The 27,055-nt window shown below is 44.9% G+C and overlaps 2 long non-coding RNA genes across 5 annotated transcripts; one reads left to right on the top strand and one right to left on the bottom strand.

Annotated features, from left to right (window-relative positions):
* Positions 1-281: 281 nt before the first annotated feature.
* On the bottom strand, positions 282-16,704 carry LOC140699262 (uncharacterized). Of its 4 annotated transcripts, none has more exons than XR_012077303.1 (3): positions 2,232-2,531; positions 986-1,268; positions 282-702 (listed from the first exon to the last, which is right to left on the bottom strand). It is a non-coding gene; the product is annotated as an uncharacterized lncRNA (long non-coding RNA). The 4 variants fall into 4 exon arrangements; XR_012077305.1 differs by lacking the exons at positions 282-702; positions 2,232-2,531 and adding exons at positions 4,214-4,390; positions 16,483-16,704 and having other exon boundaries at positions 903-1,268; XR_012077304.1 differs by lacking the exon at positions 282-702 and adding an exon at positions 2,555-2,722 and having other exon boundaries at positions 903-1,268; positions 2,232-2,477.
* LOC140699263 (uncharacterized) lies at positions 2,891-4,520 on the top strand. The gene is made up of 2 exons (XR_012077306.1): positions 2,891-3,094; positions 3,658-4,520. It is a non-coding gene; the product is annotated as an uncharacterized lncRNA (long non-coding RNA).
* Positions 16,705-27,055: the final 10,351 nt, after the last annotated feature.

Here is a 27,055-nt window from a genome sequence, read left to right as displayed (position 1 = left end):
TTAAAGCCCTGAGTGTAGACATGACCCCCAGGAGAGTGAGAGCCGGGCAAGGACAATGACCAGAAATGCAAGGGCTGAGCTCTGACACACCTGAGCGTTTAGAGTGGATGGGAAGTCTGCCAAGCCCGGCCAACAGCGACAGCCCAGGAGAGCACGGTGTCCTGGAAGCCAAGTGAAGACAGTCTTTTCACGGGAGTTGTGAGGAGCGGTGTTGTGGGCGTAAGTGTTGTTGAACCTAAGGTCCTGTGCCCGACGCACAGTGAGGTCAAACAAACCAGGCCTTCAGATCTGGAGCAGAGAAAGGTTTACTGCAGGGCCGAGCAAGCAGAGTGGGCCACTCATGCCCAGAGGACCCAAACTCCCCAAAGGTTTTTAGGGAAGTGTTTTTAAAGGCAACATTTGGGGGGGGTGTGCTGCGAGATGCATGGCTTTCTTCTGATCGGTGTCTCTGGAATCTCAGTCATCAGCCTTCTGGTTCTTACCAGTCTGGGGTCTGCATGCTTGCGGTCAGCACGTTGCACCACCCTGCACTGGGAGTCCCGCGGAAGAACTCCAAGCTCTGCTTCAGATTGCTGTGTGTGCCCTTCCGGGAGGACCTAGGGCTCTGCTCCACAGTCACACCGCTGCACCTTGATGACCGTCTTTTGTTTCTGCGTTCTGATAATCCCATCTGGTTTGTCTTCCTGACTAAGCTGCACCACCCTACAGGATAGAAGAGGAGAAGCTATAGTCTATTTAAGGAGAAATAAAAGCTATGCCTAATTCTGTCTAACGGAGATTTTGGTTATCTTTAGATCATCTTTTGAGATGAAAAAATATTTTAAACTTGGTATTGGGAAAATACAATTTTACTGGTTGCACATTATTGCTAATATTTTTAAACAGAGAAGAGTTCATTCTCCTTCTTGGTCGGCCAGTAGCTGTATTTATTTAATTATTCAGTGTAGGGATTTTTAAGGAGACATGGTAGGGCAGAAAAACTTACTAGAAAATCATTTCTTAAATGGATCAGAAGAAACAGCCTGAAACAGGTGAGTAAAGAGACGCCTTGGTTCAAGGGAGAACCGTCTAGGACTTCAGTTCCCGTGTGGAAGGAAGTTGTGACTGGGACGGTTCAGGGGGAACGCGGGACGGCTCCCAGGAACCGCGGGTTTCCAGCGGGCGAGCGCGGTTCCTGTCTCTTTCCTCTTGCTCCTGTTCGCTCGTCACTGTCCGATTTGCACTGTGATGACTCGGGCGGAGGAGAATCAGAGTCAAGCTCCTGAAGGCTGTTAATGAAAATGAGGTCTTTGATTATGATGACCTATTTGGTTTCTACAAAACTCAAAAAGAGACGACTGAAAAATAAAAAAATTTAAAAAAAGAATTGGAATTTCACAGTGGCTAAGGAATAAATGAAGGGGAGGATTAATTTCTGCTTCAACAAGCAGAGCCATGCTTTCTAACTCTTGTTTAGCTTAGTGTATTATTCAGTATTCAGACAACTTTTTGGGTTGATTTTTAGTTGCTGGGTGTTCCCCATGACTTATTTTTATCTTTAAAGGTGTACATCAGTGGGAAACTACCTCATCAAGTAAGAGTCTAGCTCTACATCAGACATATGTTAGGATACTTGATGACTGGAAACATGATAGAAATTTAGATTTAACATATAATAAAATAAATGTCAGGGACTATCATGAGACACTAAGGAGACACTTCTTTTGGACTTAATTTTTTAATGATTTTACCTAAGGAGTAAATATTTCAACAATCATATCACAAAAGAAACTGTAGAAAAATTAAACAGACCAATACACAGGATTGGGTTGAAATATTAATATCAGAATATTAGAGAATTTATTAAAATGTCTGAATAGGTATGCCAGTAGCAATAATTTAAAAATACTTTCTCTTCAGTTTTATCATAAAGTCCCAAGATAAACATTTCTGTTTATACCACAGTAACTTCCGTTTATCTTACAAGGTTCTAATCATGGTGACATAATTGGAACAAAAATGTTAAAATCTAAGTTATCCTGATTGACTATTTTTGTGTGTATAAACATAATTAATTCCAGGTGAGCCCTTGGACTTGCGAACACAAACAACATTGGAAGCAATACCACAGTGTTGGTAGCCCCTGCCAGCGTGCTCTGCCTCACCTGGAAGTGAGCACCCCGGCTGCGCATAATAAGGTCACGCGGGGGCCTCGGGCCTTAGACCTCTCGAGAGTCCCACAGTGCACCCACCCTCACTCAGTTCACGCTCCGCGCCGTATTTTTATTTGTTCTTTTGTAGTGTAAGATTTATTTTCTAATGTTCTTTTTAATTTTTTAAGTTGAAGTGTAGCCCGTTGACAGGGCCGTGTCTGTTTCGGGTGTTCAGCATGTTTCCGTCGCCCACGTGCATGCATATATTCCTCTTCATATTCCGCCTCTTACAGGTTGCCACAAGGTACTGAATACAGTTCCCCGCGCTGCACAGAGGAAATTTGTCTATTTTATACACAGCAGTCAGTATCTGCAGGTCTCCAGCCCCCAGTTTACCCCTTCCCGCCCACCTTCCCTCGTACCCCTAAGTTTGCTCTCTTGATTCTTGCCATATTTTTATTCGCTGATTCTCAGAGCTCATAATCACCTCCCTCCCACGAGGCCATGGGCTCTCTCATAGTGAGAGATTATGACGATATTAAAATCACAAAGGGCCACCTGGAGGCCACGGTCCCCGTGGCTCAAGGTCAGCGGGGCGGCCATGGCCCAGCGGCGCGCGCGCAGCCCCCGGAGCGCGCCTGGCCCCCGGCGCGGCTCGGGCAGGGCAGGTGGGCCGCGCCCAGGTGGACGCGGGCGCCAGGCGGGACGGCCGACCCTCCGGGCCGGTGCGGGCGCACCTGGTGGGCCTCCAGAGGCCGTCTGGGGCGGGGACCGAGGGCTTTCTGCACTGCTGCCTGACCGCCCTGGTCACGTCCCCCGGGCTCGCTCTGGGTGCTGGGGGGCTGCCTGGGCCCACGGGCAGCCCCCGGCTTTGGGCGGCCGTCTTCCGAGTGACTTTGGTGGCAGTGGTGCCGGGGTGGAGGCGGGCCTGGGACTTGAGCGGTCAACTGCGCACAGACGAGGTGGGCCTGGAGGAGGGCGTCGGCGGGTCGTGGCGAGGGACCCGGGAGCCCTCCGTGGGCTCGGCCGAGGCGGCGGGGGTCTGAGGCCGACAAGGTGGTCGGGCAGATGGCCGTGGTCGCAGGCGGCGTCTCCGGGGGCCTGGCGCTGCTGTCGCCGGAGACGCCGAGGGACACAAGTGCGGCGCCCTGGGCGCGCGGCGGATGCTCTGGGTACCTGCGCCGCGCGCGGACCACGCGGCCAGAGCTCAGCCGGGCGGGGCGAGGCGGGGGGCGCCGGGAGGGGCCGACGAGGACCCGCCGCCCTCCCCCGAGCGTGGGGCCCGCCTCCTCGGCGGGCGGGCGGCGTGGTCGCCGGGGGGAGCGGTCGGGTGGAGCTCCTACCGTATTCGGCCCTGTGGCCAGAGTGCGACTTCTGGCTCGCCTCCTCGTCGGCGTCCATCCATTCCAGACCGAGTATTTCTCTTGCTGTGTCTCGGCCCCAGACCAAGACATCCTGCACTTAAATAATCAGTTTCACTTTTCATCATGAGCACCCAGAACGAGCAGTTCTTTTCTTCCCATAGGATATGGTGCCGGTAATGCCGGAGTAAACAGCGGATTGATTACTTGAATTAATCCGGGGAGATGGTGGCCTGGAATGTTCCGTTTCCCGGTTCTCTCGGGAGAGCAGGTTGATTTTGACGACCTGGAATCACTGTGGGACAAAGTTTTACATTGACATCCTAACATGTGGCAGCTTTAGGATTTTAATTTATTTAAAGGTATGAAGAATTAAAGTTCATCGGGGGCCAGTACGGTCCCGAAGAAGTCAGCTAGGCTTTTGCAGTAACGGCCACCAGGAGGGGAGCACTGGCCTCTGGGAAGGGCCGGCGTCTCTCTGGTCCCGCCCCGCGCTCTCCTGCAGCCCGCCTGTCTCGGGACGACCCGCTGGCTGAAAGGCGGGTTCCTGCGCCCCTCCTAAGTTGGGGAATCCGAATACCCGGACAGGATGTCGTTGGGTCTGCTGAGGAGTTTGCTTCCTGGGTTCAGTCTGACAGTAGCGCTCAATCCCGGCTGTGTACTGGAATCACCTGCGAGTGGAAGGCCATTGCTAGAGAGAGAACACTGCGGAAGACTTACATCAGCGCGTGAGCTGCCATCCCCAGGTGGCTCCAGGGTGCAGTGACGGGTGAAGCTTACGGATCAGGAAAGCAGCGCTGCCTGAATGGTGGACTCCTACTTTGATTTTGGTTTCTTTCTGACCCCATGGAGTGGGATTTAATCAGCTGCACTTCCGTAGAATCAGTCCTGGAAACACTTCCAACAGGAAGAAAGAGAGATGCATTCAGAATCACTAATAACACAACTAGAAGATTCGTGTGGAGTTATTAGCCTGTGAAACTTTGTTTTACATAAATTATAAAAATAAAAATATGGTAATATTAAAGTCAAGTTAGATAAATGTTATACTAAAAAAATGGAAAAAGTTTTTAAACATATTTCACCAAAGACTGCCCCGTGAGCTTTGAAAGATAATGATTAAAGTGTCACTTAAGCTGGAAAGAAAAATTCTTTCCGTCCGTCTTATCCAACTTGCAAGTGATGGAAATCTGATCGTAAAGGCTTAGTTCCTGCAGCTGATGCCGTGTTTTCTTTTCACCCCGATGTCGCCAAGACGTAGTTAGTGCTCAGATGAATGTTCCAAGGCTGTGTATCAAGCAATCTCCTAAACGACTTCCTGGGCTTCTAAGGTATGGTGCATCGTATCTTAGGGAGTCCAGCTTCAGTCACTACACACACACACACTCAATGTGCTGAAGGAGGTGCATTTATCTGTACAGTTAGTGAGCTGTCATTCATGAATTTTAAACCCATGGTGATGATGATTTCCTTGAATCTGAGCATCCGTTTCATTGATGTGCTGTAGCTTTTCGATTTTGCAAACAATAATGGTCATTTAGAAAATTTAGAGGGAAAAAATCAGTAGTAGGTTCTGTAAAACAATTTTTGGATCAAATCGTCAAAACCAAGTCTCAGATACCAACACATAGACTATAATTTCTGTATCACGGAGCTCAGTTTCCTAAGAATATTTTCCATAAAGGGAAGGGAAAATATATGTGCATCGATCTGTTTTCATTCTGCCTCTGTGGAAAAATACTGATAATCATGAAGATGTTCACTTATTTTATTTGAATATTTCATTGTCAGTAATCTATTAAATGGTTAAAAGGCTAGGATATAAGTCAGTGAGTGGGTGTGGTTTTTATAGTTAAGATGCTAAGCTTCATCAAAATTATGTGGGTTGAAACAATGCTAAATGTATTCAGAAATGATTTGCATAATTTGGAAAATATTTACAAAATGCTATAAAAAGGGTATTTAAAATCTCAAAACATGTTGAGGGCTAAATATTATTTTAGGCTCATAAGAGACAATCATGTACAAATAAGGCAGAATTGAGAAATGAGGTTGGCTTAATGAGTGCCTGCAAATAAATTGTGAGGCTTTAAAACTAGATAAAGAGATTTTTGTTCTGATTTCAATTCCTGGTTTCACAGATTGACCCCAATCCTGCATTGCTTTGATTCAATATCTGCCATTATCTCCAAATGTCCTTGGAAGTCACCTGCATTTCTTTTAATCCATGGACCATATTATCATCAAACTAAAGAAACTGTCTGACATTTCTCCACACAAAGCCTTACATTGGCTCAGTATTTAATTTTGTTACTGATGCAGTAGGAGCTACTCTGAGTGCCAGTAAAGTCCCTCCCACCCCCTCCCTCTCCTGACTAACCACTGACCGCCAAGTGTGCTGTCTTCACCGTGTCGTGAACATACCCTCGCATTCCTGACTATTTGCCTTTGGTCATGGTGTAAATCTCATCCTCCACCCAGACACGTTATGTGATGCATCTGCCCCAGATCTTTCATAATTCCTAACTGGTCTCTGAACGTCTTGTCTACTAGAACACGTTGCATTCATTCTGTTGCATTCTTAGGATGGACTTAGGAATGCGTGGTATGCTTCAGGAGGGCTTCAGTAAGCCGATCTCCGTCAGCCTCTCCAGGTTCATCTCTCAGCTTTTCCCTTGTTCTCCACGTGCTCAGGCTCTGAATCCCTGGGACCGGACGCAGCTACTCTCTAGGCCTTCTGACACGGGACATTCTCTGCACCCCCAGTACCATAGCCTCGTGGGGTTTTCTCCAGTTCTCTGGGTAGGAAAAAAATACAGAGACTGTATAGCTGACGGTCTCAAAAAAAAAAAAGAAAAAAGATAGGATTTTAAAACAATCCCCAAGTCATTCTCTATCACACAACCTCTGATTTTAACTTTGGCCACCTAAGTAACCACCATGCTTTCCTTTGGTGATGCTACCGCGGTTAAGTTTAATTTTATATATATTGAGATAAAATCAAATGCTCCTCAAAATAGACCTTAGGCAAAAAAAAAAAGACAAGAAACTTAGGCTTAAATGTAAAACCTGAAACTGTAAGACTTCTAGAAAAGAGAGAATCTTTGTGCTCGTGAGTTATGCAAAGATTTCTTAGATGTGACCCCAGAAGCATGATCTATACAAATATTAATTGATAAGCTGGACTTTGTCAAAATTAAAACTGTTCTTTCAAAAGACTCTGTGAAGAGAAAGGAAAGAGAAGCCACAGACGAGGAGGAACTATTTGCAAATTGCACATCTGGATACACAGGGAGTGTATTTCAAATATACTAAAAATACTTTAAAAACTCACTAAGAAAACAAAAATAAAGAGCTGGGCAAGTTTTTGGACACATTAGCAAAGAAAATACATTCCTGACAATCAGGCCATGAAAAGAAGCTGAGCATCATTATTCATCAGGAAGACAGATTAAAACCACCACTCACAATGTTGTAAACTGACCATACTTCAATTAAAAAACAGTAGCAACAACAAAAATAAATTAATTAATTAAAGGAAAAAAACGCAACAAGATACTGCTACCACCTTTCAGAATGGATAAATCAGAAAGACTGAGGATACTGTTTTGGGGAATATGTGGAGAACCTGGAACTCATGCTCTGGAATATAAAATGGTTGGAATGTAAAACAGTGTGTCTACTTTGGAAGACAGTTTAGCACTTTGTTAGAAAGTGAATCATACACTCACCCTGTGATCCAGCCATTCACTCTTAGGTATTGACCCAAGAGAAATGAAAGCTCACATGTTGTGCATGAACATTCGTAGCAGCTTTTCTGTAATAGCCCCAAATTGGAAACAGTTCAAATGTCCATCATCGGATGAATGGTTAAACAGTGGTATGTCCAATAATGGGATACTACACAGTAATGCAAAAAGAATGGACTGTTTATATATGCCACAGCATAGATGAATCTTAAAATAATTATGCTGAGCTAAGAAGACAGAGCAAAGAGAGCACATGTTTCGTGCTTCCCTTCACATAAAGCTCCGGAAGATGCAAGCTAACCTATAACAACTGAAAGCAGACCAGAGCTGCCAGTGAGTAGGGGTCTGTAGTTGGGAGAGAGGGGTCACAGAAGGACTGTGGAGACTTGGTGCTGACGGAGATGCTCGTCATTTGTCCTGATGGTTTTACATGGTTTATCTATGTGAAAATGCAGCAAATTGGACTTAACAGGTGCAACTTATTATATGTCAACTACTCATCAATAGAGCTGCTTAACCAAAAAAAAAAAAAAGCTAATAGGCAAAACATAAAACATCCCTTGAGCCCCTTCTCCAGCTTCCTGGGTTGATGAGAGGTGCGCTCAGAAGACTGGAGCAGTCACAGACGAGAATCACAGGCCAGGGAATTTGAAGAGTGTGTTTCCTGGTGGCTTGAGAGTAGATCTGGTTTCTTGAGGTCTAGACCTGGGAATTCTCAAAGCCTTAAAAATCATCAGCTTAGAATTCCAGTCCATGATCCAATCATGCTTTTCTTGAATTCAGTCTCCCTGCTTTGTGCCATCAGCAATTCAGTGAGAAGGCTTTGTACCCTATTTTTTAGGTTATATATAACACTTAATTGATTTCAGTAACTCTGGGAAAAGCCTTCATATAATTTTAAATCAGTTTCCTAGTGGCTCACACCTACTGAGAATGCTTTTAAAAATGTCTTTTTTTATAGTCAGTGTATAACCTAATGCAATTCTCATCCCAAATTTTGATGAAACAACGTACTTCTGTTACTGGGGAAAGGGAAATAAGAATTACCTCGGTTCTTAGTTACCCGAAAAAAAAATTTTTTTAATGAGAGACAGAAAGCGTGATATAAGCAAGATTTTTATGAGTGAAGTAAAAAGGCAGTAAAAGATGGTACGTCCCCGAGAACCGGGAGCCGGCCCATCCAAGAGAGAAAAAATGGCGCCGCTCCTTTGTGTTTCCGTCTCATCTCCTGGCTTAGGGGCGGTTTTTTGTGATTGATTAACGGCTCAGGTTCTGTGAGTGCTCAGGCTGCCTGACAGCTCAGGTTTCCAGTGCTCCGGCTCGCCCATCCCCCCGGGAAGGTTCTCCACGCAGAGCAGCCTGCGGGAGGTGGGGGCTCAAACTGTAACTTGCTTACATTATAATGAGCATTGGGTCAAGTTACGCCGGGGCCTTCCTCACGCGCAGCTGCAGCGTGTTGATGTCAGCTGGCTGCTTTGGCCGATCCTCATTTAGAGAGAGTAGAAGTTTCTGGACTGCCTTAACCTGAGTGCAGACGTACTGTTATTTCCTGGGTGGTTCCTTTCGTCTTCCTCTCCCCCTGCTCAGTGCTCATTTCTATCTAACTGCCTAGCGATTCTATTGTTTTTGAAGCTTGGAAAGCCTCTCTGTGTGGTGAGCAATTAACTAGAGGACCAATGGTTTTAGTAAACAGACAAAAAAATATAAAAACCACACAACCCAAGTAGTTATATAATACTAAACAACCCTTCTGAGACACATTTTTCAGGGTATATCCAGCCCCCTGGACACAGAATCAGCAGTTAGCTCATGGATTACTTTTTGATAGCTTAATATCCTGGTCCTTGCATGACTGAATTTATAGTTGGAATGCACTGAAACTTACATTGCAGTAAAATTTCCTTCCTGTGCTGTTCAGTGAGTACTGTTTTCGCCTGTTCGGTGAGCATGACTCAAATGTGGAGGAGACTCGTGAGATCTCATTGCTGGTGGGTTCTACCCTGAGCCAGCGACCAGGGCTCCCAGGAGCTGATTTAAAAGCTAATGACAACCTACAGAATGGGAGAAGATTTTTGCAAATGAAACCGACAAAGGCTTGATCTCCAGAATATATAAGCAGCTCATACGACTTACTAAGAAACAACCAAACAACCCAATCCAAAGATGGGCAAAGACCTGAACAAGCAATTCTCCAAGGAAGAAATACAAATGATCAATAGGCACGTGAAAAAATGCTCAATATCACTAATTATCAGAGAAATGCAAATCAAAACTACAATGAGGTATCACCTCACACCAGTCAGAATGGCCATCATTTGAAAATCCACAAACGACAAATGCTGGAGAGGCTGTGGAGAAAAGGGAACCCTCCTACACTGCTGGTGGGAATGCAGTTTGGTGCAGCCACTGTGGAAAACAGTATGGAGATTCCTCAAAAGACTGGGAATAGACTTACCATATGACCCAGGAATCCCACTCCTGGGCTTATATCCAGAAGGAACCCTACTTCAGGATGACACCTGCACCCCAATGTTCATAGCAGCACTATTTACAATAATCAAGACATGGAGACAGCCTAAATGTCCATCAACAGATGACTGGATAAAGAAGAAGTGGCATATTTATACAATGGAATACTACTCAGCCATAAAAACTGACAACATAACGCCATTTGCAGCAACATGGATGCTCCTGGAGAATGCCATTCTAAGTGCAGTAAGCCAGAAGAGAAAGAAAAATACCATAGGAGATCGCTCATATGTGGAATCTAAAAACAAACAAACAAACAAACAAACAAAGCATAAATACAAAACAGAAACAGACTCATAGACATAGAATACAAACCTGTGGTTGCCAAGGGGGCGGAGGGTGGGAAGGGATAGACGGGATTTCAAAATTGTAGAATAGATAAACAAGATTACACTGTATAGCACAGGGAAATATACACAAGATCTTATAGTAGCTCACAGAGAAAAAATGTGACAATGAATATACATATATGTTCGTGTATAACTGAAAAATTGTGCTCTACACTGGAATTTGGCACAACATTGTAAAATGATTATAAATCAATAAAAAATGTTAAAAAAAAAAAAAAACAACTCAGGGTGAGAATGGAGAGCAGCAGGAATCATGGTGACCCCAGACTGTGAATTATGGACATCATACACCCTTTATGCTTTAGCCTCCTGGTGAGAAGCGAGGGAAAGTGAGGGCCATTTCCTGGTTCTAATCTTCCCAGTATTACTGTGCTGCTGCAGCTCGGAGGGCGTGCAGGCTGCTGCCCGTGCCCCCCTCCCATCCACCCTGGGGTCCGCCTCCTCCCCCCAGAGGATCATCTTCCAGAGACGCGGCTTGGAGTGCTGTGGGCTCTCTGCGGTGTGTCTTCCCCCCTCCCTGGATTCTGTCAGGTTCATGCTCACGTATCCGCTCCGTCTACGTTTATCTGATCAGTGTTCTCAATACCTAGTGTACCAATGAGGACAAAAATGGGTGGGAAACACCAAAATCGAGTTGAATGATTCTTGACAGGTCTAACATCATAAGAAAACCTGACGGTAAAGTCAAAGTGAAAACTAGGTCTGTCTACCCTGTGAGTAGTGGCCACTGGAGGACCACGTGGGGACGACTGGTAAAACGATGCTAATCTTTGGTGGAAAAGAGTCGAGCCGTCAAGCAGCCGTGCCTGCCGGGGGTGAGAGCGGGGCAGTCGGAGCACATGGGTCACAGGATGCACCACGAGTCCTGTACACTTGGTAAAATAAGGAGAATATTGCAGATTCGTGCTTAAAATGTAGGTTCTCATTTTTCTTCTTATTTGTTTCCAACATAAACCACCGTTGATGTAAAGACTGACCAGATTCAGAGTCCCGAACGAACATCCCTAAGAAACCACATTTTTGGTGCATGATAACGTGTTGGTTGGAGCCACATACAATGACGCGTTAGACCGAGGCTTGGCAAAACAGACCATCTGTTCTTTTACTCTTAATTCCCTACTGTGTAACACCCTCCTGAGACTGCTCAGTGGTGCAGGGCAGCATGGGATGGTCATGACTAACTGCGGGGTTCATCTGCAGAAAGGATTGTCTTCACTCCACATTATAGATGTGGGGTTAAAAAAAAATCAAATGCATGCCTGCCTCTGTTAGCTTTTTCTCTAATGTGTCAGTTGGATGGGCTTCAATTGGTGAATGACCAATTCTGCACCTCAGTATCTGTCACCCCCACCCCTCCCCCAGTTTCCCTCAACTGTCAAAAATATTAGATAGCTACTAATTTAAAAACTGATTAATTAAACTCGGATGAAGGACACTTGCTACCTAATGATAAAGAAGAAGTAACGAGGCTTCAGATCAAAACACCCAGCGTCAAAGGAGCCCATGCAGCTTCCTGGGCGTTCACTGTTGTGGGAACCACGCTATTGCTGGTGTTCATTCTCTGACCAAGACTTTGAGGAGCTAGATCCGCCTTCTACAGATTCAACAGGGATTTCCGTTAGAAGATTAGTGATTAATTATGCTCACCTAGAAATTATTTAAATAATGGTGCTTACTATGAAAAAAATTATAAAAGCAGCATGGGTGGACCTGAGAGCATCATTCTAAGTGATGGAAGCCAGAAAGAGAAAGAAAAATACTATATGATATCACTCATATGTGGAATCTAAAAAAAAGAAAAAAGAGGACACTATGAACTCATCTACAAAACAGAAACAGACTCACAGACATAGTAAACAATTTTAGGGTTCCTGGGGGAAGGAGGTGGGAAGGGATAAATTTTGGAGTTTGAGATCTGCAAAGGTTAGCCACTATATATAAAAATAGATAAGAACTAAATTCCTTCTGTATAGCACAGGGAACTATATTCAACATCTTGTAATAACTTTTAATGAAAAACGATATGAAAACGAATATCTATGTATGTATATGCATGGCTGGGACACGGCGCTGCACACCAGAAATTGACACATTGTAACTGACTGTTCTTCAATTCAAAATAAATAAATAAATAAAATAAAAGTAAAACATAAAAACCCCATTAGGAGCGCAAGGGCTTTGAATTACAAAGGAAAAGCATACAGTCCTAAATGCAGTTCAGTCTGGCTTTATCTCCAAGTTGGTAAATCCCCGATGCAGGTATGTTTGTTACTTAGACACTAGCTCTGCCTTCTTAAGTCTTCTTTTATTACTCACTCCTGGGTTTCTGTCAGTCCTCTTTCATGTACCAAGATGACACATGCTTTTCAGCTTGAAATAAGCATAGTTTTGTGCCACGATCAATACGCCAACTGCAGGCAAGTATCAGTTACCTTCAGTGACTGAAAGTCAAAAATTAAACGCAGGGTCTTCCAAGTCAAGTTCCTCCAGGGTACCCTCTGCTAGATTGTCTGGTGAGCATCCTTACTAACTTTTATTTCCCTTTTGTATTCTGGCTAAGGTGATGGGCAGACGTGGCACTTGCCAGGACTCTGTCTTCTAAATGAAATAACATTGTGTGAAAATATCCTGTTAGTCCCCCAGATTATTGCTCTGTAGCAAAATCAAACAACATGTTACTTCAAAATTCTTGAGCCTAAGGATTTACCATTTGGCAGTTTCTTCTGGTTTTATAGGCATCCTTGCTAGGCTCTGCGGAGACTTGTGGAGGCTTCAGTGACAAGTCCTCTTGTGGCACTAAAAATGCACTGGGGAAGAGACGTGCCCAAGCGGGAAGTCGTGCCAACCAGAAGAAAGTTCTGAAAAATGTTGGATTATTAGCTACAATGACTCTTAAAATTTGGCTTAAGGAGTAATCACTTTGAGGGTGTCCTACAAAGGCAGTGTCTAGATGCACCCAGAATTTGAATCCTGTACGTTTGGATGCTGTCATCAGTCTTCCTAGAGCACACACAATCCAAATAATAACAATGACAATAATAATGATAATTGATGTCAAACATGGCTCCTATGTAATGTCTGCATAAAATGCCATTTTTATTAAACTGTATCATCCAGTCCACATACAGCCTATAACATGTTGATGCCACATGAAGGCAGATCCTTCAGGCACTGTGACTCCCAGAAACCTTTTAAGAGGATGTCTTCTGTCAGCACTTTTTATAGATATGCTGAAGCTGCCTCCAGGAATCTGTATTTTTAATAAACTCCTTCCTGCTCGCTGCAGGTGAGTCTGGGAGACCCTAGGATAAGAGGATCAGCAAAATGTTTTTTTTTTATTTTTTTAATTGTAATATAGTCAGTTTACAATGTTGTGTCAATGTCTGGTGTGCAGCAGTGTTTCAGTCACCCATAGACATACATGTATTCCTTGTCACATTCTTTTTCACTATAGGTTACTACAAGATATTGAACCCAGTTCCCCGTGCTACGCAGAAGAAACTTGTTTATCTATTTTACATATAGTAGTTAGTGTCTGCAAATGTCCAACTCCCAGTTTATCCTTTCCCACCCATTTCCCTCCAGTGACCACAAGTTTGTCCTCCATGTCTGTGCGTCTGTTTCCGTGTCTTCATAGACATGTAGGAAACGTCCAGTTGAGGAATTACATGGAAGTGACACCGTGCCAAACGTGTTCTGAAGAAGTTCACAGATTAATTTATCTGGAGTGTAAGTCCAAGGCTATATGGTGAACGAGAAGTGAAAAGGTAAATTACGGACACAGGACAGCTGATCTCGGGCCAAATTTACAGCCCGGACCCTGAGGAACTGCGAGGTTCTGAGCAGGTGCGAGACACCACCAGAAGTACGCGTTGGGAACGGTGGGTGGTGGGATCAGGGGCAAGGAAACAGGCGGTTTCTGTCCCGCCTGGGCGACAGCGAGGGCCTGGAGTCAGGGAGACCTGAGACAGGGGTCCAGGCACCTGCGCGGGCCCTGGCCGCCTCAGAGAGGAGGCATGCAGACGGGCCGTCTCGTCTAGGTGTCCATCTGCTTTCTCTCTTGGATCGTGTGACAAGGGTCTCATTATTGAAGTCTGAATCTGCAAAACAGCCAGGATTTACAGCCCAGGACACAAATGTTCCGGAAAGAACGCTCGTATCTGGTTCTGATGGTCAAAGAGCAGGGCTTGCTGTCCATCTGCGGGCCGCGGACTGCTCACGTCACAGGTAACCTCAGAGACACGTTCTGAAATGCCCCCGAGGACAGATGGAAACATGCCTTAATCGTATTTGGTTCCGCTTCACCACTTGGACCTGTTTTCAGCACTCATTTTTAATGTCACATTTTCAATGTCACATTTTCATAAGACGTGACAGATGGGAGAAAACTCTCCAGCAGAAGCCAGAGAATGAGAATGCGGGTTCTGATCCTTCATTCTCATTCAGTGCAGTGGCTTAAACTGTGCGAGGGTCTGGGGAAGAGGACAAAGGAGCCAGCCTTCGCCTTCGGGGGCTCAGCGTCTGGAAAGGGGCGCCAACCAGCATGAAGGGGGACTCGCACCGGGACGCGCGGGCCCGGATCGCAGGCGCGCAGCCACCGCCCTGCGGGGAAGCCCGAGGGCAGCGAGGGGCGCGGGCGGAGGGAGACGGGCGCCCCCGCGGAGGCCGCAGGGAGCAGGGCTGACGCGCGCGGTTTCGGCCTCGCTTTCGGGTAGCGCAAAGCGGTCTCAGGTTCCTCGCAAAGCGGTCTCAGGCGCAGCGGACGGCACGGGAAGGCGCAGGGCCTGGAGGGACCCCGAGGGCCCTGCTCGGGCCTCTGAATCTACCCTGGAGGCCCGGGGAGCCATGGAAGACCCTCACGCGGAGCAGTCGCGCCCCGCGATTTGCGTCTGCGAGGCGCCACCAGGCGAGAAGCGGGAGAGAGGCGCCGGGCGAAAGGAGGCGGACAGGCCGCGTGCGGCACACGGCTCTGAAGGGAGGGGCCCGCTCAGTGGTGGAGCTGTGCTCGGCTTGCCGAGGTCCTGGGTTCAATCCCCAGTGCCTCCATTAAACAATAATAATCACAAAATAAATAAGTAAGCCTAGTTACTTCCCCAAAATAATTAAAAATAAATAAGACTTAAAAAAAAAGGATCTGTGACCCACAGCCTGCAGCATCCTGCCCAGACAAGCGGCCCCTTATGCACAAGGAGGAGGCCAGGAGGACCGCCGGCCACAAGGCAGACTGGAACGCAGGTCCGCCTCCGCTGGTAGGGGTCCAGGAAGCGGCGCGAAGACTGCGGCAAACACTGGCCCCAAGCAGTCAGGACTTGGTGAGAAGCTGGCAGCTTTCCTCCTGTGTGTCCCCTTGTCCGTCTCCGGACCAGGCGGACGAAGCCAAGCCGCTCCCCTAACCACAGGAGGCCCCACATCCCGTCGGCCTCTCTTCAGCCTCCCCGGGCCGGCAGCCCTGCCACCCCCCTCCCCACCCGCCGTAAGCTTCCCCACGCCTCTGCCCGCCCGTGCGTCTCTGCCCAGCGCGCGGGATGGTGGCTGCCTGCTCTGGTCTAGCGAGCCCCGACTTCGCTTGTCTCGCGTGGCTGGTCTCCCCTTGTGTCCAGCAAGGCCAAGCACAGGCCGAAGTGCTGCCGAGGAGCAAAACGGGGAGCAAGGCGGCCAGAGAAGGGTCGCCCCAACCAGCAGTGAGGTAGTGAGAGTGACTGTGTGCCTGCTGCGTGCTCGGCACCGGCCTCTGGGACGCTCAGCTCGCAGACCCACCTTGTTCAACGTGCCGTGTGTTACCCACATGTTAAACCAGTGGAGAACGACACTGAAGCTGCTAAATAACCAGCCCATCTCAGTCTGTACATCGAGTTGGTAACGACCACGCGGCTTCCTGGCAACAGGGGACGTGCCCCAGACCTCCTGAAAGCTGCCTCAGGATCAAAGGCAGCGCAGACTCAGAGCTGAAACTAACCCGTGCACTCGAGTGCCTCCCTGTGGAGCAGGAACACAGCTGTGAGATGCCAATGACAAAATGGGACAACACTGGGAGGCAAACATCAGAATTTGGAAACCGGCAGGATAGGGTTGGCGGCAGAGGGCCGGACAAGGAATCCCAGGTACTTCTGTGTCTTCAGTGACTGGTCGTCCCCTGCTTTGCTGTCCCCTGCTGACACCCCCCCCCCACAACCGCCAACAAGCTCAGACTGGGGGACGAGGCCTTCAGAGTTAACTCTCACGGGGGCCTTGGGCCAGTCACCTGAGTTCTCTAAATATCAATTTCATCCAGAAAACGGGAAGAATGGCTGCCCCGCCACCTCTCGTGACTGTTCTCCACAGTGGGTATGAAAATCGTGAAAAGCTGTATGCAGACACTTACCTGGGGTCATTTCTGGTAATTTTTTTTAAATATCTGCAACCTATCTGATGATAGATTAGAAGGGTTCTTTTGTTTTTCAAACTTAAGATGGATTTTCCAAAAACTCCACATGCATGTTTCTCACAAAGTGACGTGATTCAACTTTTCTTTCACATGGCCACCCCTGTCTTTTGTTTTCATACTAAGGAGCTAAGAAATGGCCTGAAAATGTTGTTGCTTAGTGAGCAGGCAAACACAGCTGAGAATGCTTATGTGAGATTCTATGAGATGCCAGTGCTGCTTGTGACATCAGGAAAATAAAGGAATCTGGAAAATACACGCATGCCAGCCCCTGCCCCCAACCCCAGAACATAAGGCCTTGCCTCAAGGCGGCCATGGTACCCGAGCTCTTTCCCCTTCTTGACTGTGTAGCTTGCCAGCCTTGTCACAATAAAATCCCTATTTTCCATAATAGTAAACATACATAGACATATAGTTGTGTATCTAAATGAAGGTATGTAGATACAGATACATAATATTTTCCAAACTCGGTAGAAAATATAAAAATAAATGATACAGACGTACACACAGATCCTTTGTCATTCAACATTCACTTCAAGACTGCTCATAAAATCCAGTCCACAGCAGGCAGCTGGGGCGCAAAGGGACCAGACGCTAAAATGACCTCTAGGAACTGCTCTGTAGGTAACTCGGACCCACTGAGGTATGCTGTGAATCCCTTCCCTTCTTGAATGGCCCAGACGCAAGGTCTCGGAGTCACACAGTAAGCGGGTGTCCAAGGACTGTGATGGTGACAGAGCAGCCACAGCCACCTCGAACCAAGGGCTGCATGACACGAGATGCTTTATCATGTCTTGTTAGGTCTCAGTATCCCTAGGAACCAGATACTGTGTCCCCCCCCCCACCCCCTGTGTAGTTAAGGAAACAGAATGAGAGCAGTTGAGTTCATGGAACTAATAACTTAGGAAGCAGGTGTGTGAACCATTTATAAGTCAGGACACGTAGATTATGTTGCAGAACAAAATTAAGACCCAAACTTCAGTGACTCAGACCAACAAAAGTTTATTTCGTTTTCATGCAGTGTGTCCATTATGGGCTGATGGCCAGGGTTTTCTCATCACATTTTTCAAGGATCCAGGCTCACGGAGCAACTACCATCTCCACGTCTACAATTTCTTATAACCGAGGAACAGAAAATCTTGAAACAACAGTTAAACGCTCCAGCCCAGAATAAACCAGGTCAGCTCACTGCCCGGGGCTCACCGCGTGGTCCCGTGACTTGAGTTACTGTCGAAGGCGACAATCATTCCATAAAGCACCACACGGAGGGCCCTGCGTGTAACTGACGGAGGACTGTGTTCGTGCACCTGTGACCATTCCAGCCCAGGGGATATTTTAGAGTATAGTTGATGCACTAGGAGAGGAAGTAAACTGAACCACATAAGCAGTCAGCGAAGTACAGAGAAGGGAGGAAAGTGGGGGAAAAAGAGAAACAAAAAAATCCAGCGGGTAGGAGACAGTTAAAACGTGGTAGATGTCGCTCCAGCAACATCAAAGCTCTCTTTAATAGGAATGGCAGCCTACAGCTGTGAGAGGACACAGGCGGTCCAAGCAGCTGGGGAACAAGGCCCGACTGCGTGTCGTCCACACAGAAAAACAAAACCCTTTAAATACAAAGGCTAAAAGGAAGGGTGCACTGTACTGTCACTAAGCAGAGGAAAGCGGGAGTGGCTATATTCATGTCAGGCAAATCAGACTTCAGAATAAGGGAGATTATTAGCATTAAATAAAGGCATTATATAATAATAAAGCAGTCCATGTCATAAAAAGATAAAACAGCCCGGAACTTATAGGCACGTAATAACAATGTCAAAACTCATGAGAGAAGAACGCACAGTATTGAAAGGAAAGACAGACAATTCCAGCTCCTGTAACGGGGGACTTCAGGACCCTCTGTCAGTAATAGCAGATCAAGCAGAGGAAATCAGTGAGGGCACAGAGGACTTGAGAAACACCATCAACGAACTCAGTCGAACTGACATTCGTAGGATATTCCATCCAACAAGAGCAGAGCATCCGCTCTCCTCAGGTTGCCCGGAACACTCACCAACAGAGACACAGGACTTTCTAGATCATGAAACACACCCTGGCCAGTTAAACAATGAGCATCATGAAATCTTACTGTACAGTGAAGCTAAACTTGAAAGCCATCACAGAGGGAGAGCTGCAAAATTCTAAAGTGATTGTGGATTAAACAACATATTTCTAACACCTGGATCAAAGACTAAGTCTCAAGAGAAAGAAAAAAATGTATTGAACCACGTGAAAATGAAAATGCGACTTTAACATTTGTTTAGCAAAAACAGGGCTTAGACAGAAATTCACACTGTTAAGGATATTAAAAATCACTACAGTCTAAAATTAAAGCTTACATCCTAGGAACCTAGAGAAAGAAAATCTAATCAAGCCTGAAGCAAGCGGAAGATTTTTTTTCTAATTTAGGGCAATATTAATGAATCTAATACGGGAAGACAACAAAGAAAATCAAGGAAACCAGTACATCATTCTTTGAAAAGATCAACAGAATTGATAAACGTCTATCCCAGCTGGCCTGACCAGGGGAAAAGAGAAAAACCACAGATTATTTAAATCAGAAGTAAAAGAGGACTCATCATTTCTAATCCCACGGACTTGAAGAGAATAGTAAAGGAATAGGGTGAACGATTACACACTCGCCCAGTTGGTAGCTTAGAGGAGCGCACATGGGTTAAGCGCAGCAAATGACAACCAAAGATTTGCACAACCAAAGCAGCCAAGCTTCACACAAGGAGAAACAGATGGTATGAATGGCCCTATGTCTGTAAAGTTGAATCCGCAACTAATAATCAGCAGTTTGTAAAAAAGCATGAAGCTAGATGATTTCACTGGTGAATTCTATCAGATATTTAAGAAAGCAATAATTCCAATTTAAAAAAAAACAAACAAACAGTAGTAAACCTTTCTAACTCATCCCATGAGGCCAGCACTCCCTTCACACCAAACCAGATAAAGACACTACAGGAGGACAGAACTACCGGCCAATGGCCCTCATGAATGTGGACACACAGACCCTCCATGAAAGGCCATCCACCCAAACGCAGTAACGTATGAAAAAAGCTGTACACTGTGGAGAGTCAGCGTTTATTCCAGGGAGTCAGGGGGGCTCAACATGTGAAAATGACTAAGGGGACCCACGCGATGAAGAAGAAAGCACCAAGGAGCAGAGAATCTGACGCAGGAAAGTCGTTGGACAGAGATCCAGCACCCACGCGCACCAGGAGCGGGGCGGCCCTCCACGCAACAGAGGGCATCTGCAGAGCTCTGTAGTCAGCACCGTGCTTAGCAGCACGAGACCCTTGCCCATTAAGACGGGGACTAGAGCGCCCGTGCCCTCTCACCGATTCTCCCCAGCATCTCACTGACAGGATCGTCTGCGTAAGAAATACCACAGTCTACCCTGCAGCCCCTCCCTGAGAAAATGAAACAAAACCTTAATTTGGGAGGAAACTTTCTTTGTTTTAATTTTTTTTTACGTGAAGGCACTGGGCATTGAACCCAGGACCTGTGCATGCTAAGTGCACGCCCTGCCACTGAGCTCTGCCCTCCCCCCTCAAACCTTAGTTTTAATAAAGAAGGGTAGCAGGGTCCCAGGATACACGGTCAATATACGAAAGTCAATGGCTTCCTTACACACTATTAATGAATAACTGGAATTTTAAATTAAAAATATATATATAAAAATGCAAAGGCATCAGGAAAATAGCACCAACAATATATTTGGAAACTGGAAAACACTGATCCAAATAATCAAGAGACAAATGAAGTGACTGGAGTACAGAGCATGGCTAAAGTATCTTCAGCTTGATCTGTAGGCTCAGTGCCGTCTCAGTCAAAATCCAAGCAAACGTGTGTGGATGCAGACGGCATGGGTGGAAAGCGGGCACCCAGAGCCTGGCGCGGTCCGCAGGACCGTGGCAGCTGACAGAAGCTGAGCTGATGGTGTGTGCACTTGTTACAGAGGAGGAGAATGGTGCCCGAACCCGCCGTCTTTCTGCCAAAGACTCAGCGCCTCAGTCTGACCGTGAGAAAAGCCTTCAGGCAAATGCCAGTCGAGGGTCATTCCCCAAAATACACGAACAGTACTCCTCAGAACTGTCAGGACCATCAAAAACAGGGAAAGTCCAAGCAATTGAAACTAGATGTAACCTGAGGTTCAGGAACAGAGAAAAGGACGTTAGATAAAAGCTAGGGAAATCTGAACAATGTATGGACTTTTTAGTTAGTAATAATCTATCAATATTAGTGCACTGATTGTGACAACTGTACTAGAATGATGTAAAGTGCTCACAATAGGGGAGACGCTGTGAAGTACACAGTGGCTCTGCACTGTATCAGCAACTTTCTATAGATCTAAAGGTTCTAAAACATTCAAAAGTCCAGGAATGATAAATGCCAGAGAGAAAAAGGAACCCTCCTACACTGCTGGTGGGAATGCAGTTTGGGGCAGCCATTATGGAAAAGAGTACAGAGATTCCTTAAAAACTAAAAATACACTTACCATATGATCCAGCAATCCCACTCGTGGGCATATATCCAGAGGAAACTAATTCAAAGAGACACATGCACCCCAATGTTCATAGCAGCACTACTGACAATAGCCAAGCCATGGAAGCAACCTAAATGTCCGTCCACACGTGACTGGATAAAGACTCTGTGGTATATTTACACAATGGAATACTACTCAGCCATAAAAAGGAATAAAATAATGCCATTTGCAGTAACATGGATGGATCTGGAGATCGTCATTCTAAGTGAAGTGAGCCAGAAATACCATATGATATCACTCATATGTGGAATCTAAAAAAAAAGGAAAAGACACTATGAACTCACCTATAAAACAGAAACAGACTCAGAGACATAGTAAACAATCATATGGTTACTGGTAGGAGGGAGTAAGAAGGGATAAGTTTGTGAGTTTGAAATTTACAGTTGTTAGCCACTATATATATAAAAATAGATTTTTCAAAAAAGTTTCTTTTGTATAGCACGGGGGACTGTGTTCAATATCTTGTAATAACCTTTAATGGAAAAAATATGAAAACAAATCTTTGTATGTACATGCATGACTGGGACACTGTGCTGTTCACCAGGAATTAACACATTGTAACTGACTGTACTTCAATAAAAAAGAATAAATGACAAGCAAAGTAAATAAATAAATAAATAAAAGGAATGTTTCTTAAAACAAACAAAAATCCCTGATGGTTAAATTATCTCAAATTACATTTATAAAAACATCTCTATTTGTATAAATTATTACCAAAATTTGCTACATGAACACTAAAAGTGTGCCTGAATGAGATTTTATGTCATATAAACTATAAATATGATATGAAGGTCTGAAGCACATGTTCAGTGTTAAGGGTTATTATTCCAAATTCATGTTGAGGTGAGAATTAAAAATTCACGTGAGCCTTGGGTGGGGCAAAGGTTCTTGACTATGACAGCAAAAGTACAGGCTGTATATGCACATATACATACATACACACACATATACACATACATATATACACATGTACATATACATATAAACTTATACAGATACATGTACACATATATACATATATACCTACATAAAACATATACACACATACATACACATGTATGCATATACATATATATGCACAAATCTACACGTATATACACATATACACATGCATACACATATTCACATACATATACACACATATACATACACAGACGTATATACAAATATACACACACACAGAAATTCATCAAAGTTTAAAACTTTTTGCTTCAAAAGACACCTTAGGAAAGTGACAATACAGCCCACTTCATGGGAGAAAATATTTGCACATCATGTATTTACACTTAATAAAGAAAAGACAGTCCATTTTTCACTGGGCAAGTGATTTGAATAGACATTTCCCTAAAGAGGGTATATAACTGGCCAGTAAGCTCATGAAAAGACATTCAACATGATTAGCCCTCAGGGAAATACAGGTCATAACCACAGTGAGATACCAGTTCACACCCACTAGGATGGCTGTAATCAGAAAGATCTAACAAGTGCTGGCGGGGAGGTGAAAATTTCAAAGTCTTAACGTACTGATGGTAGAACTGTACAATGGTGTAGTCCGTTTGGAGAACAGTTTGGCTTTTCCTCAAAAGCTTAAACACGGAGTTACCATGTGACCCAGCAATTCTACTCCTACTCATCTACCCAAGAGAGATAAAAACAGTAAACAGAAAAGTTTATTCATGAATGTTCAGATTCATTATAGCTGAAAAAGTGGAAACAACCTAAACGTCTGTGTGAATGGATAAATAAATTTGGTACATCCATAGAATAGAATATTATTCAGCAATAAAAGGGACTGAAATGCTGAAACACTACAAGATGCATGAACCTTAACAATAGGGTTATCACCTCACACTAGCCAGAATGGCCATCACTGAAAAGTCCACAAATGACAAATGCTGGAGAGGCTGTGGAGAAAGGGGAACCCTCCTACACTGCTGGTGGGAATGCAGTTTGGTGCAGCCACTGTGGAAAACCGTGTGGAGATTCCTCAAAAGACTAAAAATAGACTTACCCTATGATCCAGCAATCCCACTCCTGGGCATATATCCAGAAGGAACCCTACTTCAGGATGACACCTGCACCCCAATGTTCATAGCAGCACTATTTACAATAGCCAAGACATGGAAACAGCCTAAATGTCCACTGATAGATGACTGGATAAAGAAGAGGTGGTATATTTATACAACAGAATACTACTCAGCCATAAAAAAGAATAAAATAATGCCATTTGCAGCAACATGGATGGACCTGGAGATTGTTAATCTAAGTGAAGTAAGCCAGAAAGAGAAAGACAAATACCATATGAGATCACTTATATATAGAATCTAAGAAAAATGACAGAAATCTTACTTACAAACCAAGAATAGACTCACAGACATAGAAAACAAACTATGGATACCAAAGGGGAAAGGGGAGGGGAGGGATAAATCAGGAGCTTGGGATTAACAGACGCACATTGCTATATATAACATAAATAAACAGCAGGGACCTACTGTACTGTACAGCACAGGGAACGATATTCAATTTCTCATAATAACATATAATAGAAAAGAATCTGAAATAGAAATAGATACAGATATCGGTATATGTGTAACCAAATTGTTTGTTGTACACCTGAAACTAACACTGTAAATCAACTAAACTTTAATAAAAAACAAAATTAAAAAAAAAGATGCATGAAACTTAAAAATATGCTGTGAAAGAAGCCGGTCACAAAGGATTCCAAACTGCATGATGCCAATTATATCCTCCAATTCCAGCTATACTGCCTGATTCCAGTTACAGGGGATGTTCAGAACAGGCAAGTCGATGGATGGAGGTGGTTCGGTGGTCTCATAAGGCTGAGAGTGATGGGGAGGTTGGAGCGGGGGTGGCAGCCAGGCTGTACAGGGCTTCTCTGGGGGGCTGTGACCATGTTCTGAAGTGGACTGTGTTAATGGAGGCACAAGGCTATGAGGACACTTAAGTCATGGAACTGTGCATTTAGAGAGTCAGTCAGACATGTGAGCCATCCCTTGTGTCCCAGTACACACGCCTGTTTGAACAAAAGCAACGCCATGACCCGTGTGCCCCATAAATATGCATAAAGTGCTTAGAACAGTGCCTGAAACAACGGTGCACGCTGTTCAAACTTGCTAACTAAGGTGCCTTTATGTTCACCGCACGGAAAAGGAACTGACGTCGGGCATTCAGAGAAATGTGGCTTGTCCTCCTCATCCGACACCTGGGAAGCTGAAGTGGCTTTCCTTCCCCCACGTCAGTAACGGGAACCCACCCCAGAGCTCCATCACGACGTCCTGGGCTCTGCCCCGGCGTTCTTTGCTCTAGACCACCAGGCGCTGTTTTGTGAGTGGGGTGGGGGGCGGGTGGGGGGTGCTTTCAATCTGCTGCTCCTTCTGTCACCAATAAGTTTATCTAGGATGTTCTTTAGTGAAATACTTTCTGTTTCCGGGTTTCATTTATTAGATATAGTTGTACATGGGTTGGTGCACCGAGATATGTTCAGAGCTGTGCAAAATACGGAGTATTTATTCCATTGACTGTTTACCAGCGCCCTTTGTAAGTGCGCAGTGATTCATGGTGGATAGTGTTGACGTGATACTGTTTAACGACAATTTTATGGATTTAGATGGTTTCATTTTAACGTGGGGTAGAGTAGCAATTTAAATCCGACTTTCAAGTAATGACCTATGAAAAAACTATTTAACCCGAGCTTGCAAATTGCAACATGTGTCTAAAATGATGCTCCAGTTATTTCGTTCTTGCTGTAATTATCCTGTGGATCCTGGAGACTGAAGTCATAATGCAGAGTGATAAAGACCTCAGCAGACAGAAGGGAATTAATGTGAAACCTCATGTTTTTTAATGTCATCTTTATGAAGCCGAAGAAGCTGTTTTGATGAAAAGGATTGAAATTGCTTCAGCTCTGAGGTGTCAAACTGAGAAAGGTGTTCTGATCTCTCTTTCTTTTTCTAGAAGTGTGAGTTTATATTAATTACTTCGCGGATTGCCTTAATTAGACCTCAAATGAGACATTTTGCTGTGTTTTTTTAAACAAATACTGCTATGAACAGTCTTTACATGGTCTACTCTAATCTTATAAATTACTGAAAATCACTCTGTTATCCTAAACATGGCTTTCTTAGTCTTTAAAACTGAAACCTAGGCACATTAGTAGTTATGAAATAGACAATTAAAGTTTAAGATTGACCGGTGAATACTAAAGGAATTTTCCTCTAGCAGTAATATTTGTCCCCTTGAAGCAATAATACTGAGTCATACATGAAGCTGCCAATTCTGGAAGTTACCTGCTTGCTTTGTTCACAAATAGGAACCAGACAGAATTATGCTGGAAAACAAGGACTTGAGCCTGTATTCTGATCTCTTATGTGGCTTATGCATCGCTCCTTGAAGGCAAAATCCATGTTTTACAACCACAAAGCCCCTTCATCTGTCAGATATTTTTCTACCTGCATCTTCATTTTTTATGTTTTGTGTAATTTGTCTATGAGAAATATTGGGGAGAACTCTATCCAGCCTAAGATCTTTTATAGCTGAACCCACACAACTCCGTAAGTGAGGAGCAGTACATCTGCAGCGCAGTGCTTCATTGCAAACATATACAACACTTCATAGACGGATAAGGTTTCTTTGTGTGAAAGTGTGAAAATGTGTAGACTCTGTGGAAGTGCGCTTTTGAGGGGAGAAAAAGAAAACTTATGTGTTAACTTAGCCACTAACTAAACCCTTTGACAAATCATTGCCAGCCAGAAACAAATATTTCTTCAACAGTTTCTAAAGACAAAGGAAGGGTACTCAGAAAGCCCCATGAACCTCCGTAATGCTACGGTTTATAAGCACATTTGAAATCTTGGGTTAATAGTAGACTGAAGAGAGTGGAGAAGTCCAAGTCAAAACAAAACAAACAAAACCCTTGTGTTCAAATTCTGCCCATGTGTTTTATTTGCTGGCTGGCTCTTGGGTCCATTATAAAATCTTTGAAATCCAATTTCCTCCTGTGAAAATAACGCTAATACCCATGCAGCAGGCATTAGAAGACTGTTAGCGTCGATGAGAACTTGGGGGGCAGCCCTGTTCCGGCGCCCCGGGAGCCTCCCGGAGCTCCCCTCTGCGTAGCTGTCAGGACGGAGTCTGCGCGTGCGGCCAAAGGCAGCCTCCTCTGCGCGGTGGCCCTGGGCGCTCTGCTCTTTGCCCTGTTCTGAGACGCCGTGTACACTCAGGGCTTCACAGCCACCTCTAGGCTGAAGACATCCAGAAACCCAACACTGAGCCCCCAAGTCGGGGGGACGTGGCAATGCATGCATGTAGACACGGATAATAAAGATGTCACCTAATTAGTGGCATAAACAAGACATAGATGCCCACGAAGTCCTAATGGGGGAGAGACAACGTGCAGTAGCAGCGTCTCCATCCTCAGGGACGTGTGTTCTGAGACACTCCGTCTACCACATTTTCTCTGATCCAAGAGTTTCATAAATCGTCCGTGTTGTGTTCCCTGACATCACTTCCCTTTAGAAAAACCAAAGACTCAGAGAAATGTTCCAAGATAGAAACATACTAGCTTTGTTTAACCCAGAATTTCCAAAACTATTTGGTAGCACAGCCCTTTTTTGTATAGTATGTTGCACTGTACAATTTAAGACACGTTGTCAGGGAGGAAGGCCCCGGGAGAAACCCGTCTTGCTGACTTCTAGCCTCCAGAATGGTGAGAAAGTATTTTTGTTGTCATCTACTGCCATCTAATCTGTGTTATTTATGACTACGGCCACAGCAGACTAATGCACTGTCCATGTAAAAATGATACTCTGTCAGGTGAGAGTTAACATAGTAACAGAATTTTAATCATTTAAAACACATAAACACCTGTATCAGTGCCAAGGGTGCAACGCAAGCACGCAGAGTTACCCC

Source organism: Vicugna pacos, chromosome 11 (assembly GCF_048564905.1).
Source record: "Vicugna pacos chromosome 11, VicPac4, whole genome shotgun sequence".
Taxonomy (NCBI): Eukaryota; Metazoa; Chordata; class Mammalia; order Artiodactyla; family Camelidae; genus Vicugna; species Vicugna pacos.
This window is presented reverse-complemented; position numbering and strand designations above follow the sequence as displayed.